The sequence below is a fragment of the Phalangium opilio genome, unplaced genomic scaffold, assembly GCF_054372755.1.
Source record: "Phalangium opilio isolate 3A_F unplaced genomic scaffold, DU_Popi_V2 ptg000059l_1, whole genome shotgun sequence".
NCBI classification, from domain to species: domain Eukaryota; kingdom Metazoa; phylum Arthropoda; class Arachnida; order Opiliones; family Phalangiidae; genus Phalangium; species Phalangium opilio.
The window spans coordinates 1,214,153-1,221,940 of record NW_028324176.1 but is presented as its reverse complement, the minus strand read 5'-3'; positions in this window follow the sequence as shown (position 1 = coordinate 1,221,940).

Sequence of the window (7,788 nt, the reverse complement as noted above, 5' to 3'; positions counted from 1 at the left end):
GCTTTCAATGTCTAATTTTCCAAAAATGTTTAGCTTAATTTTGGGTTTAAAAATTTTGATCATTCATCGGACATTTTTTTTTCCATCTGATTTTATTTTTATTTAACACGGGAAAATAAGAGGCTACAACCGAGGGGATGACGTTTCTTCTAAAATATTTATCACACTTTATTATCCAACTATTTTTAGTTTTTAATATCTTATTTAATTTGGTTTTTTAAATAAATACGTAAAATTCACTGTTTAAACTTAACAGCGCAGGACATAGTTTTTTACCATGAAACTTTGCCTTCATACCGCAAATAATTTGCAAGAGTATTTCTGTGAACACCTGCAGTTACTCCGATACGATTCGCATGCCCCATATCAAAATCCTGCAAAGCTTCATTTTGTGAACATATAACCCTCCATCTGCCGTTATTCTGATCTTCTCCACTTTGGTCAGTGTAATCAGCTAGTTTCTTGTGGTTATACTGAGTTACATAGTTCGGATCATCCTTTTTTCTTTTCAATTCTTCAGTAATTAAGAAATTGTGAAGGCAAACACATGTTTTAACAATGCTATCTACATTTTCGGGTTTTTCTTTAATGGGTTTGCGGAAAATTCGCCACCTCGAAGCCATTATACCAAAAGTATTTTCAATTACCCTTCGAGCTCTGCTGAGACGGTAATTAAATATTCTCTTTTCCAATGTTAGCTTGTTACCAGGATAGGGTCTCATCATATTTCTCAACAACGGAAACGCTTCATCTCCCACATATAAGTACGGAAATGACAGATTCGAATTTGGCAAGTCTTTGTTTTCAGGCAGCGGTGATTTTCCACTCTTTAGCTTGCAACCGAAGTGTGATGTAGAAAATATACCTCCATCACTTTGGCTACCGTAAGCGCCAATGTCAACCATTTGGTAGCGATATTCACCCTCACAGACAGCGAGTAATACTGTACTAAATGAACCCTTATAATTGTGATATTTTGATCCAGATTTTAGTGGGCACTCTATTAACACGTGCTTCCCATCTACTGCCCCTACGCCATGAGGAAGGCTCCACCGTTCTTCAAACACCTTCGCAACAATTTCAAATTCTTCAGGGCTTGATGACATATTTAGATATAAAGGCTGTAAAGTTTTCCACAACGCTTCGCAGGTATCCTTTACAATGTTACTAACGGCTGTTTTAGATATTCTGTATGCAAAACTCAGAGATGTTTGCATATCACTAGACGCTAAAAATCTAAAATCAAAGGTCTAATTAATAACAAATAATATTGTAATAAAAATAATATACCTTAGAGTTAGAGAGTCTTTCAGCGGCAGGAATAGTAGTTCGAAACTTGGTATTTATTTTTGAAATGAGAGGCTCGACTATGGTCAAGAGCTGGTCAAAGAGTTCTTTTGACATACGAAAGTACCTGCGATTTTAGTACAAAAATACAAATCGAGATTAATGCAAATAGAAGATGTATTACAAAAATACTAATATCAAAACTAAGCTGAATTCTGGCGATCCATTCTTCCTTAAGGGCAACATCATTAGGAAAAACAGAAAAACTTATCTTTTTATCAACTAGGTCACGGTGAACACGTGAATAACTCTTGCAGTTGTGTACACAACATGCTGTACCACGGTGACTAGTCATTGTTAATAATTTGTTTGTAACCACTTAAGTTCTAATACACTAACAGTTCACTAAGCCTTGAACTTTTTTGAAATTGAAAGAGCAGCCGAATAAATTTATTCAACGAAACCTTTCGCCACTAGATGGCGTTGGTACTCTATTCGAAAAAATCCCGACTCGGCGATATATGGTGTCCAGCTTGTTTATTTTCTTTAAGGGTCTATTAGTCATAGACTTGTGCACTAACAGAATTCAGAGATGTCATAGACTTGAGCAAAGCTGTTTCTTCTATAAGTAAATAAATTAGATTTGAGCCGAGCTTATGGACTCGCTAACTGTTCAAGATATTTAAACTTCAATAGAGCATTTCATCCATTAAACTTGAAATAGAATCACACCAAATGTTATTCAACCACTAAACGCTAATGAAGGCGAGTTTCGAATGAGTTTTCAATTTTTAATAAAACAGTGTATCATTGAAAAAATCGCAAATCGAGGTAATTTTTAAAAATTTAAACAAAACATACTTAAGCTTAATTTTTGTGAATAAAAAGTAGAAAAGGACCAAATATAAAGATCATACGTTCATTTAAAAGCGTTTTCAATCCAAAGAAATGTATAGTTTTTGTTGTATACGTTCCACAATTTGGTCTTTTTTTATAAAAAAAATCCCATGTTATTTCTATGGCAATTTTCCAGTTTTTGACCGAAAAGGCTGATTAATTTTATGTAAATGAAAACCACCCTTAGCAACTTTATTTTTTAAAAAATAGACTATTAGATGAATCTCTATGAAAGTTTAACCACATATTAAGGACCCGGATTGTAAGTCTGTCGAAGTTTTTCAAAACAGTGAACACAACACAAAAATGGTTAAAACAGTGAACACAACACAAAAATGGTTAGAGCCAATCAAATAATCTTCCTAATACATTAGAGGCAGTATAATATTAATAATTTAAACTACCATATTGGTCTTTTGGTTATAGATAAAAAATTTTGAAAATTGAGACTGATAAGCTAGTTTTGATATTGGAAAATCGAATATATAGTTCAAAAACGTATAAAAACGGGCCGACTTATCATTATTAGTCGCTGCCGTAACTTTGAGACAATTTAATGATAAATATCTGAAGCCCATGACTGGCGTTTACTTCATAAAGTGTGCCGACTCCATCACAGTAACTATACAAACAAAGCGACATCACTGCGGTGTCGTTTTCCTTAAAAGATCAGTAGTTTTCTTATTTTAAATTTATATGCTTCAATCCGTTAAAAGAATATATCTCTACATGGGCATGATGTAATCTGTAAGTCTTTCAAAAAACGTTATTCTACAAGAGTTCTAACTTAAAGCGTTAAGCCAAGAATAAATTTACTATAAGAATGCCTAAGTCACTAGATTTTACGCTTCTACTCTTACGCCGGTGTTAGTGGACAAGTAAGCCCCACCGCTTTCATAACCATCATTGCTCTGGGCTATCCTATTGGATCCCGTGGGGATAGGTCATACAGACGCAAATGACGTATTCCGACTAGAGAAAAAAAACCTCGAGTAGTGTAAACAAAAAATGGAGGCTGCCAGCGGTGCTAAAACGGTTAGGGAATGGTTTTAATTGTCATTAACAAGTTAGTTAAAGGTTTTTACCTAACTTTATGGATTTTGAATACGTGTGTGTGTACTTGAAAATCGTTCGTTCTATAATTATTTCTAAATCGAATCAAGTGTACTATACTTATGATTTCGTGAGTTCTAAAAACCAAACCAAGGCTTAACGAGAAGGTAAATAGTAAATCCCTACTTTATATAACCCAGGAAATCGATTACGCAACTCACAATTAGCTTATCTAGTTTAGTTCACGAGTTACAAAAGCATTTTTAAGAAAGAATAAATTTTCGGGGGTCTCGTTTTTGGGCCTATGGAGAAAAACGTCCAACTCGAAAAATCTTGTAAAATATCCTGAATTATAGAGCTCGACGAGGCCTTTCTAACTGTGTATGTATTAGAGTATTTGATTGCTTAGAGCCTAAATTTTTAAATAAACTCAAATTTTGCTTCAAAATATAAAATATTTACTTTAATGGTAAGTTACGTTTAGATAAGAGTATGAAATATTTCTTGAACTTGCTTAAGGCAATCATCATGTAGTTTATAGTATATTCTAGAATTCCTAGAAGCCTGGGGCTCCGGTTATTATTATTGAGGAGAGGGGGGCTCACTTCTTTGCACCGATGCCAGAGGCATATTGTGTACCCTCATATTCAGGCCTTGAAGAGACCCGTGGCCGCTTCATAAAGTAGAATTCTTTCCACCGATATGGAAGAGACCCGCGAGGGCTCTACAGTATGTGAATCAAAGTGTTCTAATCTGAGTGAGGCAAGTAATTGCACTCGCACAGTATGTGAGACGGAGTTTTCTCTTTCTCCCGGCACTACCGGCAGAGAGGGTCGTCAGCAAGGCCCATCAGATAGAGGTGTCTATTTAACCGACAGTGTCCGGTCAAAAGACCAGCCTAATATCCCATCTGCTGAGCGCAATTAGGTCTCTAGCGCGAGACCCACAGGGGCCATTGACAAACTGCTTTGTCTGTCTCTGGCCCTCCATATTATGCCAGAGCTGATTTTATATGACAGTCAGCCAGTCATGCAGGCTCCGTTTGATGTACCCGTAGGGGATGTGGACGACCGGCACCGGTCCCAAGAACTTGGCCTCCGTCCCCCCTTTTAGCAAAGCTATCGGCTGCTCATTGCCATGATGGCCGCTGTGTTCCGGCACCCAATACAACAGGACCGTGTTGCGGGACGCGAGTCGCGCAAGGAAATCAAGGCAACTGTGCACCAGTTGAGAGGTAATCCGACACTGGTTCAGCGCTTTCAGGGCGGACTGACTGTCAGAGTAAATTCTCACAGTCCGTCCAGTATACCCTTTCTTGATGCAGTAGTCCACGCAATAACAGATCGCGGCAATTTCAGCCTGGAACACACTTGCGTAGGTGCCCAGACTATTTGAGAAACCCACCCTTGTGGTTTGGTAGTAGTAGCCGGCACCAGCGCCGTAATCAGTCTTAGAACCATCGGTGAACCAAATCGTTTCAATCCCGGTAACACGAGGCAGCGGGTTAGTCCACTCGGCCCGACTGGGAAAGTGGGTGCTGAATGGCTTAGTAAAATCGAAATTGGTAACAGTTTTTGTCAGAGCTAACGACGGCTCAAGTGCGGCAAGCTCCCGGTAGAGCTTAGTATGGCTGTGATCCCAAAGTCTGGGAACCCAGCAGCCATTAATGTGTAGAGCCTTATAGGCCCCCATGTCAGCCTCCTCCTCAACGAAGAGAGGAGAGGAAGCATGTCGAGGAGTATATCCATGGAAGCAATCGGGGTCGATCTCATGGCCTCCGTGACACCAATGCAGGCTAGCCTTTGGAGCTTGCGGAGGTCCAACCTGCACCGTCTTGAGCCGGACCCTCGTCGACCAGACAAGCGCCCCGTAGGATATTATGGGTCTAATGATCCCAGTTGTTTAAATTTAATTAACGTTTGTAGAAGTGTCTTGGTTTTTTTAGTTGAGGTTTTGCTAGTATGATGCAGTTTGTGTCGCCTAATATGATCATTTCGTTGTTATGCCGGGCGCTGACAGATTCAACGCAGTTCGTATGGTCTTCGAAAGAAGCCTGAGTGTTGATTTGGGGAGGATAAAGAATATCCCGATACATAGGGCGCTAGAGTTGTTGTAGTTTATTGAGACCCAAAGTGCTTCCAAGTCTGAGTCCAGTGGTGGAATATTGTTCAGGTTTAAGTGAATTTTTGTTAGAGGTAAGTTATCCATTTAGTATAGACATATTCCTCCATCTTTTCTCCCAGTTCGATCCTGTCGCAGCAGGTTGAAGCCGGGAATTAGGCACATAAGATCTGAAATATCCTCGTGGATCCATGTCTCGGTTAATCCGAGAGTGTCAATGTTACAAGTAACCAGTAGGTATTCGATCTCTATGGTTTTATATTTAAGACTTCTAATGTTTAGGTGGCCAATTTTAAGACCCTTTTTATTTTGCCTTTGATGAGAATGTTGCGTATTCAGTCATACGTCATCAGGACCACCCGCATCTTCTATTGTTTTAGAGGGTGAGGTTAGTTTCCTAATGTTTATTCCAGTCGGCCAGTTTCTTCTGTTTTTAGGATACGTTCTTCCTATCCAGAACATTCAACTTTAAAGGCTGACATTAATCGGTTCTCGTCGGTTGCATGCAGAGTGATAGGATTGATTTGAAGATCCTTCAAATGATCCTGTATGTCGTTGATATCAGTACGGGGGGAGAAATTTGATATTAGGTAGCATACAGTTTCGTTTGCTCCCTGCAGAATGTCGCTTTCAGTGTTGGTCCCCCAGACCTGGGTTTTAGTCTTTCCACTTCCCAATATAGCACAGGAAACGTGACATGGCCTGAGTTCTGATTGGAGGACATGCTCTGTTTTTTGTAGTGGTATTCATAATAAAATTTTTAATGTTATCTCTAGTATCTTTGGATGAAAGCCGAAGACTGGTGATCGTAATGTCCATACTTTCTACGTATGTTGTCAGACTATCTATGGTTGTGTCACTGGAGAAGTTTCCAATGTAATATACGTCGGCAGACTTAGCGGCTGAGATCTTAAAAGATTTACCAGCATGTTGCACAGCGCTGATGGCTGGAAGTTTTTGGGGTGGTTTCTTCTCATTTCTTGAGACATTTGTCTTAATTGGTTTTAGATTTTTTGGTTTTGAATTGGAAGTGGCATGGTGTTTAATAAGACCAGTGGCAGCCTTAACAAAGGTCTTCTTTTCAGGGTTAGGTAATCTTGTCTCATGGTTGGCATTGTCTTTATTTTGGCTTACTGGGGTACGCTCAAGCATTTTGATGCTTTCCGAGGTGACTTCTCGTAGGTTCCGAATTCTAATATCACAGGCCTCAAGGTTGGCCTTGATTGTCTTTATCTCGGATAAGTTTGTTGTTTGATCCGTCATTAGTTGAGTTGAGAGGTTCTCCAGAGTGGTAGAGTGTTGCTAGAGATCCACGGTAATTCCAGCGACTTGATTGCTAAGAGCGAAAACATTATCCGTTATGGTTTTCGTTTCCTGGTCTTTTTTTGATTTTGAAGATTTGAGTTTCTTCAGATCGGGTAGTAGATAGACTTAATTTATTTAACTTATTGATTAATTTCAAAACTAATTTCTTCTAATTCCAAATAACACTGAGTAGAAGAATCTTTCTTCAATGGTTTACTAGCATCAGCCTTTGTTTTTGTACAAGTATCGCGAAGTTTTGCTTCTTTTAAAATATTGCCATTATATAATATTGATGTGTTTTATTTTTGGCCTATTCATTAAATAAAAATTACACTGAGTGGCTGCATCATTAACTTTACTTGAATCCGAATTAACACCACTGGTAGACGCCATCTTTAACCGAACCAGCCGCGAAAAGATGCTCGAGCTTTTAAACTTTGTTTTCCGTGTCTGCCGCTAGGTAGCGTAATTTTAACCATAGAGGAGACACACCGAGGGAGGGGTAGGGGAGAAAATATTTCCTCTCTCTTTGCATGCACAAAGGGCTCTACGGGACTCTGTAAACTTCTGCTCATTTTCTTCTGGCAGGTTTATGCTTTTATACGTTTCACTTAAACTCAAATTACCCTCGTAATCTTATTATATTAAAATGTGGCGGGCCGTATTTTGTTGTATATCTTGAGTGTCTAGTTATTAAGGCGCGTTTATAAGCGAGCGAGAAAAGGTGCTTTCGCTTGTGTATGAAGCCGAAACTTCATCGTCGTGATCGTAAAAAGCTTGCGACGTCAGCGTACTCTAGGTAGTTCATGTTTATAAAGGCGCTGGGACTCGCGACTCGAGAACTGATATTTTTAGAACGAGAGAGTAATTAAAATGGCGACGATGATTGAGCAACGCATAATCGTTTTAACAGCAATGGAAGGTATATTACTAACCAAAAAGAAACTATTGCTGTTAAAAAAGAAAAAACAGTTGGAAAAGAAAAAGGAAAGAAAAGCACGTAGGTGGGGAACTCATCCCATTTGGTTGAAGAGGAGGGATATTTTCATACGTTCATTGATTAACATTTCTTTAACTTCATGGTATTTTTTCCTGTCTATTTCTTTTCTCGCTTTATTGCTTAAG